The sequence below is a fragment of the Pleurodeles waltl genome, chromosome 12 (assembly GCF_031143425.1).
Source record: "Pleurodeles waltl isolate 20211129_DDA chromosome 12, aPleWal1.hap1.20221129, whole genome shotgun sequence".
NCBI classification, from domain to species: domain Eukaryota; kingdom Metazoa; phylum Chordata; class Amphibia; order Caudata; family Salamandridae; genus Pleurodeles; species Pleurodeles waltl.
Window position 1 is genome coordinate 659600871 of NC_090451.1, and position 14775 is coordinate 659615645.

General features: G+C 43.3%; 1 long non-coding RNA gene across 1 annotated transcript in view; it reads right to left on the reverse strand.

Moving 5' to 3' along the window:
• The window catches only part of LOC138267718 (uncharacterized), a 28433-nt gene extending 17399 nt beyond the window's left edge, over positions 1-11034 (reverse strand). The window contains exons 1-2 of the long non-coding RNA XR_011199856.1: positions 10889-11034; positions 6588-6621 (exon numbers count right to left, since the gene is read on the reverse strand). This is a non-coding gene — a long non-coding RNA (uncharacterized lncRNA). The remainder of the gene's footprint in view (positions 1-6587; positions 6622-10888) is intronic.
• Positions 11035-14775: the final 3741 nt, after the last annotated feature.

The window sequence follows — 14775 nt, forward strand, 5'->3', positions numbered from 1 at the left end:
TACTATTAATATATATTTTCTAGAATATTGAGGGAGATAGGAGTGTAGGTGTCCTAGAATATTTCAGGACAGCACTTATATAATTTCTAATATGATTCCCTGAATCCTTTCTTAGAATATTGGAAACGTTGAAGGAGGTAGATCTCTCAAAATACTGAAATAACGTTAATAATTTACCATTCCTAGTGCTGTGCTAAAATAATGGAAATTGAGGCAGTTTTACTGCCATATATGCCCGCGGTTTGCTCCATGTGTAATGAAACCACTTTAAGGCTTCAACCAGGTGTGGCTCGCGGGAAGGAAAAGGGGCGGTACATGGCAGGGAGGGTGGGGGGGACCCAACAAAAAAAAATTAATAAAACTTACCTTTTTCTGCGCCGCTCCACGCGCTCTGCTCTGCTCTTGCAGGCACAGGCTCCCAACCTGCTCTGTGGCCAATCCTGACACTGCTCAAAGCAGAGTGGGAGTCTCTGCTTGCTCTCTCCAACCTGGCAATGCAGTACCGGGTTGGAGAGACCCTACTGCGCATGTATGTTTGGCCAGCCTGAGACGGCCGGCCAAACATACATGCGCACTGAGTGGGAGTGCTGTGCACTCACGCCTCTGGCCCCGCCCACTTTTATAGTAAAAACATTATAAACCAAGTTTATTATTTTTTACTATAAAAGTTTTGCATCTCCTGCTGCTGGCGGGTGGGGCGGGTCGACGCTCCTCTGCCCGCGCGGAGGAGCCACCCCTGGTTTCAACAACTATTCTTGCACTCCTACTCTCATGAGAAACCTGTTTTCTGCAAAAATATTTCACTACACAAAATCAAAAACAATTTGTTTTGACAGACGTATTCCTGTACACACATGCTGTGGAAAGAAGGGCACACACAGAAATGCACAGAAACATGCACAAATATACTGCCCCTTCAGAGGAGTGACATGGCACCATTGAAGACAGTAAAGTGGCTCAGGACTAAACATCGTCAGATTAAGCCTTTTACTTCAACTTTCCAATGTTTGTGTTTTTCCCTTTTTAATTTAGAACATTCTACCCTCAGTGGGTGGAATGTTTAGGCTCTTGTGCCTCAGGCTATACCGGTTGTTAAAGGCCCTCTCCTTGGTTAGAGGCCCGAGCCATATGCAGGGCCTTTAACAACCACAGTAACATTGGGCTATAATGTTATTTTATTTACCCACTTGAGTTCGTGCAGTTTCAGAACTTGAAGGTCCGGCACACGTTATTCCCTATGCTTCTCTCTCTCTCTTGTATTTTTTAACAGAGAGCAGGAGTGCGAGCTACATTTTGAGCACGGGGAGTAGCAACAGTGTAACATTGCTTGACCGTGAGTATCTTCAAGTTCTGGAAGTGGGGAAATAACAATGTAACGATGGGGTGGATGGAATGTGTGTGCCTGCTCGTGTTTCCGTGTATCTCTGCATGTGCCTTTCTTTCCACAGGCACAGGCCATATGTGTAAACTAAGGTGGATAGTCTACTCGGGCATTGTGAAAACAGCAAATTGGGAAGTGTGTGCACTATTGGTATGCTGTTGAAAATAGACAAATAAGTGATGTACTACATTATTATGGGCGCTGGACAACCATGCGCCTTACTGGGATTATGAGGATTGAGTGGTTACCCATTGATCTCGGGATCTTAGTCACTGGAGAATGAGTATACGTTATGTTCTTATGGCTGCTGGGCCACCATCCTGTGAACTGCCACCACTGGGTAAGCTACATGCTGACGTCAGGATCTAGTACACTGTGTTGATGACATCACAGGGCAATTGTATCTAGTTGTGTTGGTTACTTAATTTACTTCGGTAGGGCTTTACTGTGTACTAAGAAGAGAGTTAACATGTGGCCACAAAGTACAAACTTGTGGAAATTACGTGCTCATGCCGGACACTGGGCATTAATGACGGATATTGCCTCAGATTTTAACGGACATTGAAGGTGTTGCACTGATTGGTTAGTGTGTGTCTTTACACAAGTTACCAGGGTTGATTGTAGAGTTCAAACGGGGTTATGGCCTTGATATGTACAAACTAAAAACATTATTTCCCTTTCATTATCCGTTTTTAAGAATGAAATAAATCAGCATCTTGGGAAATATTTTTTTCCACACAAGAGTCCATTACACGTGGGTTTCGCTTCCTGAATGCCTAGGTGTGCACATGCACCACCGAAATGTAGTGCTTTAAAGCACCTTGCTGGGCGAGAAAGAAGATTCCTCTCCCCTAACAAAAGGAGTCAAAAATGGATGTGCAAAAAGTCCGAGGTTTTCTCTAACACATTAAGGCTGCACGGTACAGGTTTGCTTGGCCAATCGAAGTAGGACTAGAAATGGTACATAAGTGCAAGCTTCCTTTACTCACAGAACTGGCAACAGGAATGGTTGCAGCCTTAGTACTTCTTTAGTGGGGATGTATCTTGCAACAGAAAACAGGGCTGAGTCCACCAATTAATCTACCTGGGCCACCCAACAGCCACCAACTGGCCAAGATGGATTATTCCCAGGTCTGTGTCTGATTGTTGTTCAGGCTTTGTGGAAAAACACACAATTGCGAATTCATGACATTTTACCTGCCTTCTCAAAGGGTTAATGTTCCTTACTCGCTGCCATTCGGGGCCTCTTAAAAAATAAGTGGCAGCAGGTAATCTAGCACTGTTCCATACCTAGGCATTTAGTATTGTGCACCTCTCGAAGTCCACCCCTTGGGGAGGCACTTCCCCAGTAGGAAAAATACCAGTGCGTGGCTGTCGAACAACCCTGGATGGCAGCAGCAACTTTTGCACTGGCACACATGGCCTATTTTTTTTTTTCTACCCAACATTCCCTTTTAGGTCTTGCCTAGATAAAATTCAGGCTATTGCACTAGCTACAATTTGCAAAAAAAACATAAATACAAATATAATCGTATGTGCAGGGTCAGATTGGGACAAAAATTAGGACTGGGCAGCACATACACAGCGTGCCAGGTAGCTAAATATGGTGGCCCATAATTGCACAGCTGGCCAGTTTTGAACTTGTAAAGACATGCTGTATGAGTATTTGCACAAAGTGTGTGCGATAGCATTCATTTTTCTTTGCTGCAGGAAATATTTTTGGTAATATCAAGAAAATCAACAGTAAAAACTGGCCTGCCTGGCTATAAAACAGGTCCTCAAACTGCTAAAAAAAATAAACAGCCCACACCCTGATCTGTGAGTCCAGCCCCTAGAGCATGGCCTGATTGCCTTATAGGCCAGTCCGACCCTGCATATATGTACAGAGACAGTGGGTTGTCGGTCAGTCCTCTTCATTTGTAAGTCTTTTCAAATCCTGTGCCCGTTTTGCCTCCTCCTACCACGACAGCAGTTGTCTATCTTCACTATGATATTTTGCTTTTGCTCATCTACTTACAAAGTAGGCTATTTCAGTGCCAGGGCGGTGAGAAAATGTCTACTTTAATTTCATGTATATTTTCTTTTTTTGCTTCGATATATATATTTTTTTTTTACTTTTTTCCAAGCAAGTGCATGGCCCTTCTAGGTACTAGCATTGAACTTGTTAAATACTTTTGAACTTTAAAGCCTATTTGCAAGAAAAAAAATCATTGTAGTTAGGCTTGCCAAGGCCAGACTTTTTGGCTTTGCCAAAGATTGTTTACCTTTGCCATCTTTGTACTTTAGGAAGCTGGCAGATTTTTTAAGAAAATTATGGGAATTAGTGAGACATTTGTTTTTTGCACCTGATCACCCCTAGTTGTTTGATGATCTGACTTCCTTGTGCACTGTAATGGAGCACTAGATGCAAGCTAGGCATCTGCGACCCCTGCAATGCAGGCATACTGTACCTGTGAGTGCCCCTCCAAGAGGTTGAAGTCCTCTTGAACCCTTGAGCACTAAATGAACTGAAATGTCATGTATATTCTGCCTACCACACACACCCTGCCCTTATGCACCAAGAATTAAAGACAAATCATTAACCTTTGACTTAGAGCAGGAGAGAGGAAGAATGACCCATCTATTTGCTGAACTGCATTTTGTGAAACCAGAAAATGTAGGGCCAATGCTAGCTTTCCCACTTGACCAAATTGTGTGATCCTAGGCCAATAGTACTCTTGTATGTGATGATACAGACTGTAGTATTGCTGGATTTATAATAAAAATCCAGGACACATTTGGAGGGCGTATGACAATTGATTTACCTCTTGGATGACGAATGGCATCGTCAGGGAGGCGTGTGAACGCTGGTACATTTATAATAAATATATTCAAATGCAGTTATATAATCTGATGTACTATGGTACAACGCTCTGCATATTAAAGACAACCTTCGGCACTGTTGACACAGCCTGGGAGGAGGACGGGCCTGCGGCGGGAAGTGTCAGGCAGTGATACTGTGGAAAGCGTCTCCGGCGCGCTAACTGCCCGAGATGGGGCCGCAGCTGTGGAAGGGGATTTGGGTCCGGCGATGAAGGGATGAGCGGAGAGTCTGATATTTACATTAGGATTACCGTATTTTCCTTCGCTGAGCCGGCGAGAGTGGCAGCCGGGCCAGGTGAGGCAGGCCCCAAGAACGGCCCGGCTCCTCTCTCCAGAAAGAAGTATTTAAAGCACGTAGCCTTCTTATGAGAGAGCGCCTTGGAGGGATAAAGCGCGCGCGCTGTTGCTGCTGCTCAGGAGCTGTGCCAGGCTGCCAGAGCTATACGTTAGAAGAATGCACAGATTTATAGAAGAGCGGCGGCACCAAAGAATGCCTCCCCCCCACATCCATCAATGAGACCCTTCTTCCTTAGATTACACTTTATTGGCGTTAATACTTTTTTTTAAACACATAATTGTATTGTAGCCAGTACTTCCCCTACTGCTTACTTGTCGTGGTAAATGTGAAATCGCTGTTTACCGCCGCATTGTCTACCTGACTGTATTAACTGTTTTATTCTACAAGTATACCTGTTTGGACGTACCTGGCTAGCCCGATGTAGAGAATGAGAGTGTTTTGTCGTGTGATATACTGCATGCTACATAGTGGGGTATACCTAGGGCCACTGGAATTATGCAATTCTGCGACAGCTGTGTTTTCCGCATAATTCTGGGTTTTCCACACCTGCTACATAATACATCGTTTTCTGCATAGTTTGCAGTTTTTTTTTTTTTGTTTTAAAACGCTTTCTGTTTCTACGACAAATGAATCAAAAGTTACTAAGAATACCGCCACACGTGTTGCCGCAGTGGCAGGCCCTTTGCTGCACAGTAGCAGGTCACCTTTCAGTTGCAGGTTACTGTATTTAAATGTTAAACTAATAGGGTAAAACCTTTCCACAGACCGTGTTAAAATGTGTAAAAATAACAAAATAGGGATGGAATGTTACCTCAAAATGTGCCATATTACACCCCATGTTTTTCTTCCATAATTTAGTTAACCCTACCCCATAATTGTATTCTCTCTGCTACATAATTCCAATGGCCCTGGATATATCCAGTGTTGTACTGGCCTTTCAGGTAGTCTGGCAGTGCCACATGGGACAGCTTGAAAGGCCCACACACTGGCCCTTCTGGCAGAGCAGCCACACCAACACTGGCTATACCCCTAACTCTGGCCACATGTTTATGCCCCTATGACTACCCACAGTGGCGCTCAATAAGATGTTGCCATTTTATAAACCGGCGAAGCAGTGCCTCTTGGGAACTTTAGTGACGCTGGAATAATTGTTGATTTCCTATGCAGAGCTTGATATACTACTTTCATTTATAAACACAAACATTATCAACCAATTTATGGTCCTCAAGTTTAAGACCTGGGATAGATGGAAAGCTGCGTCTGCCTTGCCAGAACTCAAACATCTGATCTCTGGATTCTGCATTTATCAGCTGCAAACATTCGTCTCATCAAGTCACCCTGCCAGCATAGACCAAAGTAAGCTGCCGCCTGCATGTTCGTTATGGGTGTTAACTTTGATCTAGGCAGATTCGTGAAAGTTAGGCAGCTTTCTGGTTTTGTGCTGCTCTAACTGCTATATATGTAATATTGTTAATGCTATTTATTGTTTACATAATAAAGCTACATAGATATTGGTTATATTGTCATCCTCTTCTATGCAAATCTGTATGAAACGAGAGAGGCAAACACAATCTGAGGTGGCAAAGTATAAAGTTGTTGGTGAGTGGGCTGTAGAGGTTACCAAAGACTTTTGCTGGCATTTTTGCCATCAAATAATCTTAAAAGGCCTGAATTAAGTGAAAACATGATAGTATCAATATCACAGTGTATTGTTTTGCATACATGCAGCATACTTGTACTATTTTTGTTGATTCCATAGTGCTTTAGGAATCTGAGGATCCTTTATAGTGCTGAGGTTTGTTTGATGTGAGTCGGGGTTGGCTTTTATCATTGTGTTTAGTTAGGGAAGATCGTCTTTCATGTATGTTTTGCGAATGATGTGTACTTCAGTAATGGAGAGGGCTGGGTAGAGCATTAGGTGCACGTGTATGGTGCTGAGCACTGTGGACAAGGAGCTGCCATTGCAATCTGAGAGAAAGTGAAGTCGATGTGTGTGTTTCATACTGTATCAGAGTCAGACTGGCCTATAAGGCATTAGTTCTTTACCTGTGGTCCGCAACACCTACTCAGGGGGTCCTGACTGTGAAGAAAATTAAATACATATTATTAGTAGATTATTACATTGTGCATAAAGAAATAAACTGTAAAAAAAAAAAAAATCGAAAATGTTAAAATGCTCTGTAAATGTGAAGGTTTTGAAACTGGAGGGAAAAAATTACGGGCCGATTCACAAAGGGCTTCCACACTTGTGGCAGAGGTCCTGCAGTTGCAGCAGGGGTCCGCACTCATAGAGGGACCACTGCAGTGCGGAGGTCCCCACAAGTGCGGGCTCCTGCCAAGAATGAGGAGGCTCTTTGTGAATCAAGCCCATAATTACTATCCTAGCTTTTATTCATTAGAGCAGCACAAGTACAGCAGACACAATTTAGCATGGTCAATGGGTGGTCTCAACTGAAGTGCTGACAAAAAGAGAGCATGCATTAGGAGCAAAAAGACAAAGTGATGTGCTAGAGTTTAGCATGCTGTGACTTTCAAATTAAAAACAGGAATTAAAAGAGCTCCATCCTGCCCCTTAAAATTAACATTTATATTTGTCTATATTTCTGTGTGAATTACATAACCAATTTCATCTTTGTGTATTTATTTGATGTATAATTGTTTCTATATGTGTGTGGATATTTTTCAAGTGGAAATGTTAGAAACTGCATAGGGAGGTCCCCAGCTTCCAGTAATGACTCAGTGTGGGTCCTCATATTCCACTAAAGATTAAAGGAGTCCACAGAAGTCAAAAGGTAAAGTACCACTGATATAGAGCAATTAGGCAGTGCCAGTAGGGGTTCTGACAGGTCAATGTGTGGTTGTTTTTTGTCTGTTTGTGGGCCTGTTGTGTGGTCCATTGGGCTCTTTTTTAACCGTTGATTTCTCAGATATTACCATAAACATGTCTGCACCAAGCTCAATCACATGCAGTGTTCCATACTTTGCAAACCACAAATAGTGTCTTCACAAGCTGAAAACTGTCCTGATCTGCAAATGTGAGACACATTTTTAGCTATCGAAACTTTTATTTTGATGCCCGAGCCTATTTTATGACCCTGTACTGTTTCCTGTCCATCGGAAGAGTGAAATTCCTTTGACTCTTCAGCACAAGATTCCATTTTGTGGAATACCCGTTTTTTGTATTTTGTAAAACCACCTGAACCTGCATTTTTCGGAAAAGGGGTTATTTTTCAGCAGTCCTGCATTGACTTACATTGTAAAGAAAATGTTCACTCTTGGTGTATCTTGGCTCTGATTAACAGATGTTTAGGTTTAGCCAAATCAAAGAAGGTGTTCCTTTAATGAACCTCAAAAGGATGAAACAATGAGTGGGACTCCCGCGATTTAAACTTGTAACCATGAGAACCATGAGGTCAGACCCGTAATTTAGAGTAGATGCATTGGTCCACTGAGCCATGAGCCCTAGAAGTCTGACGACTCATTCAGTGTTTTTCAGAAAAGAGAAAAATGGTCCTATCCCTTCATCAGAATCTGGGGGGATATTGAGCGCAAACTTTGTTGAGCCAAAACGTCACTACTGCAGGATAATACTTTTTCCTTGGGCGTCTTTAATTTTAATTATGATCATGTTGGGAAAAGTGGGAAAAGAGAAGAATACGCAGAATCAGCATGGACGTCAATTACTGGTCGCCAAGGTTTGCAGCTGCCCTTTGCTACCGCTAGCGCTGCCTTTGCAACCACTGGCCTGAAAGGTGGCAAATGCAGAGCCAGGAACACAGGAGCAGCTGGGGCTCCACTCTCTTTTTTTTCTGTCTTTTTTATTACACTAATAGTGAATAATAGTATATTATTCACTATGGGCCAGATGTACCAAAGTGTTTTTCCCATTCTGTGTCAATGGGAAAATGTGTTCGTACATATGACCCTATTAGTGTAATAAACATAAAAGTAGTACAGTTAGCTGGAATATACCTGTACATGGCAGCTGAAGTAAGTAAAAAATGTTTTTATATGTATGTTGTGTATGTGCTTGCGGGTGAGAGAATGTATATGTGTGAATTTGTGTGTATGCATAAGTGTGTGTGAGTGAAAGTGGAGGTCAAAGGGTGTGTGAAGTCACTTCCGCTACCCCTGGCCTTTTGGTGAATTGAAGCCCATGATAATCGGCCTTATCCGCTTGTATTGCTTCTCAGTATGTCTCTTTGCGCCTCCTTTTTGCAGTGCAAATTCCTCCAGAGTATCAGAATGAGTATGCAGAAGAAAAAAATCCAGAGTAGAAGTGCAGTCAGTCCACTATTCTGCACTAGAAATCAGATGAAAACCCAATCCGCACACAATTTCAGATTTTCCACAGCACCCAGAAAAAGGCTGTAAAGCTAGTTTATAACTAGGCATAAATTGTATTTGTGCCTATTTTAACATGAATGCTACTTTATTGATGAACACAGAAAGCGTTCATCACTCACTATTTGTGATTTCACCCCGTTTTCAACAAGTGTTTTCATCAGATGGTTACAGCGAATGTAAAACATAAAAACTTTGACAACACAAGAAATGAACAGGCACTAAAACAGTTTTCTCATTGTGCTGTAGGTTGACTTAGTTAACCCTTATCATGGTACCCATATGCAGTAATACTTTCCCACCCGATAGGATTTAGCATCCAGGGACAATGAATGAGGAATAACATGGTGCAGGGTTTACTGAGGGCTTAGTAGTAGTCACATTTTTCATTGACTTGCTAACCACTGTTTTTTCCTCTAGGTAACCAGTCATGATAGTTCTATGATATCGTATGAAAGGAATGCATCTCTAAAACAGGCACGGATATAGCCAATAAGCACCCTTACCATAAACCTCTGCCATTTTAAAGCCCTGTAAATCAATAAGTGGTGGATGCACTACCTATTATATTTTGTTTTCCTGATAATCTTCACTTCCAAGTAGTCAAGATTTAAAATATGCGATTGTTCAAGCATCCATGAAGGCAAGCCTGCATTACACTGCCTTTCATGGGCAATAGCAACACGAGAAACAGTGTTTTAGATGACATTGAAAATGCAACCTAGAAAATGTTTGCATCTGTCAGGTTTATTAATGCCTCTCGTGTACTGCAGCCTCCAATGGCTAATTATGCAAAACAGTGAGCGCTGCTGAACCATAGGAGTTTTTAACCAGATATTTTAAGCTGACAGGTATGACCTTAGAATGGGACATTGTTTTGTCCAGCTCTTTCCCTCCTGCCCCAAAGAACTCTGTCATCAGCTCTGAGATGGAGTAGATAATGGGCAGGTCTTTGAATGTTTTTGGGGGTTACTGTGGTAGAATAGGAGAACCCCAAAATAAACACAAGACCACCCAGATATAATGTTATCATTACCGCCCTATCAGTCCAAGATTGCACTAGAATGATCATACATTCACCCCAATTTTAACTCAAGAAGATGTTGGTTATCTCAGGAAGGAAGAAAAATAGGATTACCCTGCCATGTATTTATGATCACATCACCATTAGATCAACATTTCTGAAAATGAGAGGGATTTACCAACCATAAAATAGATAACACCAGTGTAACTTCAGCATGAATTTGCGATTACTGTGGAAGTGGATTATGCTCCGTGTTGTATCTACTCAGCATTAGACTTCTATGAGATTAGAAGTACCCTAACATCATTTCAGAAATACTCTGGAAGACCATTATGATTATCAAAATCCCAGTATTTGCTCAAGGCCTTCAAAGTATGAATTCAAGATTACCCAGTGTCCATTCAAGTGTACCTCAGTATCCTCACGAGACTACAACATCATCAGTCTAAGACAGCCCCAGTATCAGTTCAAGATGAGCAGGGAATCCACTTGAGTACCCCAGTGGCAATACTGGATTATCCCAGTTTCCATGCAAGAGTACTCTGATAAATGTTCAAGATTATTTCATTATCACTTGAAGATCGTGCCAGTTACACCATTTCAGGTCCAGAATACTGAAGTATGAGAACAAAGTAATCATAACCATAAGCAAGTGCCTGTTTCTGCCACTGGAGCCCGTTGGCCCAGGAACCATACATTTTAAAGACATCAGCACAGATTATGGCACCATCCAGGTGTGTGCAAACATTATGAGCCCACAACTTTGTGGGAGTCTCAGTTCTTGCATTTTTTCATTTCTTTTTTTCATTCTGCGTTAAGGGCCACAATGGCCAAGGAATGTATCTGGCCGGGACAGGCCAGATATATTCCTTGGTCTTTGTGGCCCTTAATTCCTACTTTTATGGCTGGCATGTCCCGATTTTCGTTTCTCATAATCTGGTCACCCCCAAATTACTTTCGAGTGAAAGCAATTCCTTACCACCTGGGACCTGCCAAGTTTCGTGGCTCAATAGAAGAAAAACACTTTGTATTTGAAAAGCAAACAGAGCGCCAACGTTCCCATTTACTCGCACCATCAGCGGGGCTTCTGAAAAATAACTGTTGGGTGCACGTCTGCTTCAAACAATCCTGCCAAGAAACAAAGAACAAAAGTTCAAGAAAAACAACAAATGAAGCAAGAAAAAAATGCAGGTGACTGACTACATGCCAACTAAAATACACACTTTTTTTATAACCAGACTTCATTGTTTTGAAATGACGAATATACAAACAGTCATACCCCTTCCCAATTCCCTTACAATATCTCCAATTTAAATGACTAAATACAAGGAAAATGCAATGTTTAAAGCAGCCACGTAACTAGCAGTTACTTTTAAGGAGGCCTGCTGGTGGGGCGTCTCGACTCAAACATTGGCCCGGAATTTGTTTTCTTTTTTTAGACATTTAGTGACACATCTAATGAGAAAATGTCATGGTATTGTTTCGTTCAGTAGTTGGTGTTTCAGACGCCGAGGCTATGTGGTTTCTCTCTCTGTTCTTCCCCAGGCATTTAGGGGCATATTTATACTCCGTTTGCGCCGAATTTGCATCGTTTTTTTCGACGCAAATTCGACGCAAAACTAACTCCATATTTATACTTTGGCGTTAGACGCGTCTAGCGCCAAAGTTCATGGAGTTAGCGTCATTTTTTTGCGTGAACACCTTCCTTGCGTTAATGATATGCAAGGTAGGCGTTCCCGTCTTTAAAAATGACTCCGATGCATATGCGTCGTATTTATACTCCCGGGCAAAAATGACACCCGGGAGTGGGCGGGTCTAAAAAACCTGCATTAGCGCCGGATTTTAACGCCTGGGTCAGGGCAGGCGTTAAGGGACCTGTGGGCTCAGAATGAGCCCAGAGGTGCCCTCCCCTGCCCCCAGGGACACCCCCTGCCACCCTTGCCCACCCCAGGAGGACACCCAAGGATGGAGGGACCCACCCCAGGGACATTAAGGTAAGTTCAGGTAAGTATTTTTTTTAATTTTTTTTTGTGGCATAGGGGGGCCTGATTTGTGCCCCCCTACATGCCACTATGCCCTATGACCATGCCCAGGGGACAGAAGTCCCCTGGGCATGGCCATTGGGCAAGGGGGCATGACTCCTGTCTTTGCTAAGACAGGAGTCATTTCAATGGGGGTTGGGCGTCGTAAAAAAATGGTGCAAATCGGGTTGAGGCGATTTTTTTGCCTCAGCCTGACTTGCACCATTTGTGGACGCCCATACTCCATTTTCCCCCTACGCCGGCGCTGCCTGGTGTACGTCGTTTATTTTAACGCACACCAGACAGCGCCGGCGGCTAACGCCGGCTAACGTCATTGAATAAATACGGCGCCCGCATGGTGCTTCAGAATGGCGTTAGCCGGCGCTAATTTTTTTGGCGCAAAACTGCATTAGCGCAGTTTTGCGTCAAAAAGTATAAATATGGCCCTAAACCTTAAAGCTGCATAGAAAGGCCCAGAGTACGACCAAGTTGTTACCCTAGATTTGTAGGTAAATATCGGCGGCACACACCTTTGAGCTCCCACAAAAGTGGATTGTAAACAACATTTTTATTGGAAATAATTGGGAGATGAGTCGTAAGGGCCAGAGCTGCCTACTTTTGAACTCGGGAATTAGGTTCGGCTCCCAGTGTCACCTTAACATCCTCTGATTCTGGGCATATCACTTCATATTGCCGTGCCTACAAAATGTTTGACTGTGTAATGCAAACTGGTGCTCATGTAACACTCTTGCCTTTCAACCAAGTCCGCACTAAATTAAACTGCAGAAACAAAATATGGGGACAGGCGATCTTGAAACACTCTTAATTTGTAAGTGTGGTTTGCAAGGGTTTTACCGCAATTCAAGATCATGTGAACCAGCCAAGTTTATAACATTATAGGTGGGGTTGGGATCAGATGATCCAATTTATAATACGAATGTGAAAGAACAGCTAGTGAGATGCAGTGTGGTGGGTATATCTACTTGTGCAATGGATCAACTTTGATTGATTTCAAGATTGGCTCATTTGCTTACACGCTGCCACATCTGCCCCCTGCAACTTCCCCTCTCGCATGGCCGCCTTGGCTCATAAGCTTCCCACCGCTTATGCTAACGCACTACCACTTTTGTCCCACCTTATCCCCTATACTCCCACAGCCCTTCTGCCCGCACACATCCCACCTTTGTTCACACATTCCTTTGCTGCTCTCTGCCCTCTCTACTCACGCTGCCCTCTTTGCAATACCCCCTCCCTTTGCAGTCTGTCCCTGGTGCTCACGCTCTGGCCTCTGCTACCTGTCCTTTCTGTTCACACACAGTCTTTCTGCTTCCTGGCCGTTATGCGTAGACATAGCCCCCTTTGCTCATCCTCTGTCCTTCTGCTTACAAATTATATTGGTACTCTGCGACCTGCCCCTACTCACACATTCTCCATCCAGAGCTGCCAACTAGAACAAAAAAGTCTCTGTTTGAGGAGGAGGTAGGGCCTTGTGCCTAAAAGTACCCAAGGGCACTTTTGCAGCTGCCTCGCCCCTACCCCCAAAAATGTGTTTTTTAAAAAGCTGCTGAGGCTGGTACAGATGTTCTGTGATATTTTCGCATCTTCTAGTGGACGTCCGGCCCTTGTTTCAGGCAGTGTACAAAAGGCATGCCTATTGTTTCTGCTCCTTTCCTATCCCCTCTGGTCTCATTTTCTAGTCACTGTGAATTTCTACAGACTCTGTACTCTTTATTTTCTACCCCGGCCGGCCCACCTTTTCCGGTTTATGCACTATAACCGGGGTCACTGGAATTATGTGGTAGGGTGTACTTAATTATGCGGTCAGAAAATGCAAAATATGTACCATAATGCAGCACATTTGGTGATAGAATCAATTCAATATTTTCTCGTTTTTACACGTTAACACTGTCTGAACAAAGGTTTCTCCTTATTGGTACTAGTTGAACACCTGAATACAACAATTTGCAAATAAAAGGTAAAAAAATCAACCTTCGCGAAGTGCCTTCCGTTGCTCAACAACATGTGGTGTGGCATTTTTAGTAGCTTTTGATCCATTTGAGATAGAAACAAAATTTTATAATTGAAATCTGCAAACTATGTCCCAGATGATAAGCGATGCGGCAAATCCATAATTATGCGATGAACTCCACAGAATCGCAGAAATGACATCATGCAAACGTTGACCCTCATGACCAGTGTTTTTACCCCTTGTTCCACTCTTACCCTGTCCTTTTGGAGGGCTAGACATAGGGCATCAAACGGAAAATACACTAATTAAAGAATGGCCGCCACAGCCGTTTCTTTTCTGTTTCTGTTCTATTTGTGTCACTCTTGCAACTGGGGCAGGCAGTGCCTGGGTTACCAAAAAGCAAACTAAGTGTGGCAGCTGACACTGTTACAACCCCTAATTGACCTCCCCAATGACAATTATTCTGCAAAATAACTGGTAACAATAGGGGGATCCTTCTCTAATACAAGTCTGTTATTTGTTACAACGATGTCTCTCGCATCACCTTTTGTTAAGTATGGTCAGCCCTGTGTGATCAAATCCTCTTTGCCGGCCACCTACCTCGGTACTTTTCAACGCATTTGCACGGCCCGTTCTCGGGCTCGGTGCGCGTTATATATTTAAAAAAAAAGAAGTAAAGAAATAGCAGCGGGATGGACTCTTGCTGAGGTCCGGAGTTTACTGTGGTGTTCTGGCCTCGCGCTCGTCCCCCGCGCAGCGGAGAATGCGGGCGCGTGACCCACTTCTTGCACGGGCACCGCGCCGACAGCGGCACGCGACATCGCGCACGTGAAGCAGGAGCTCGCTTGACCTACATACCTGTCGGCGTGTTCCGCC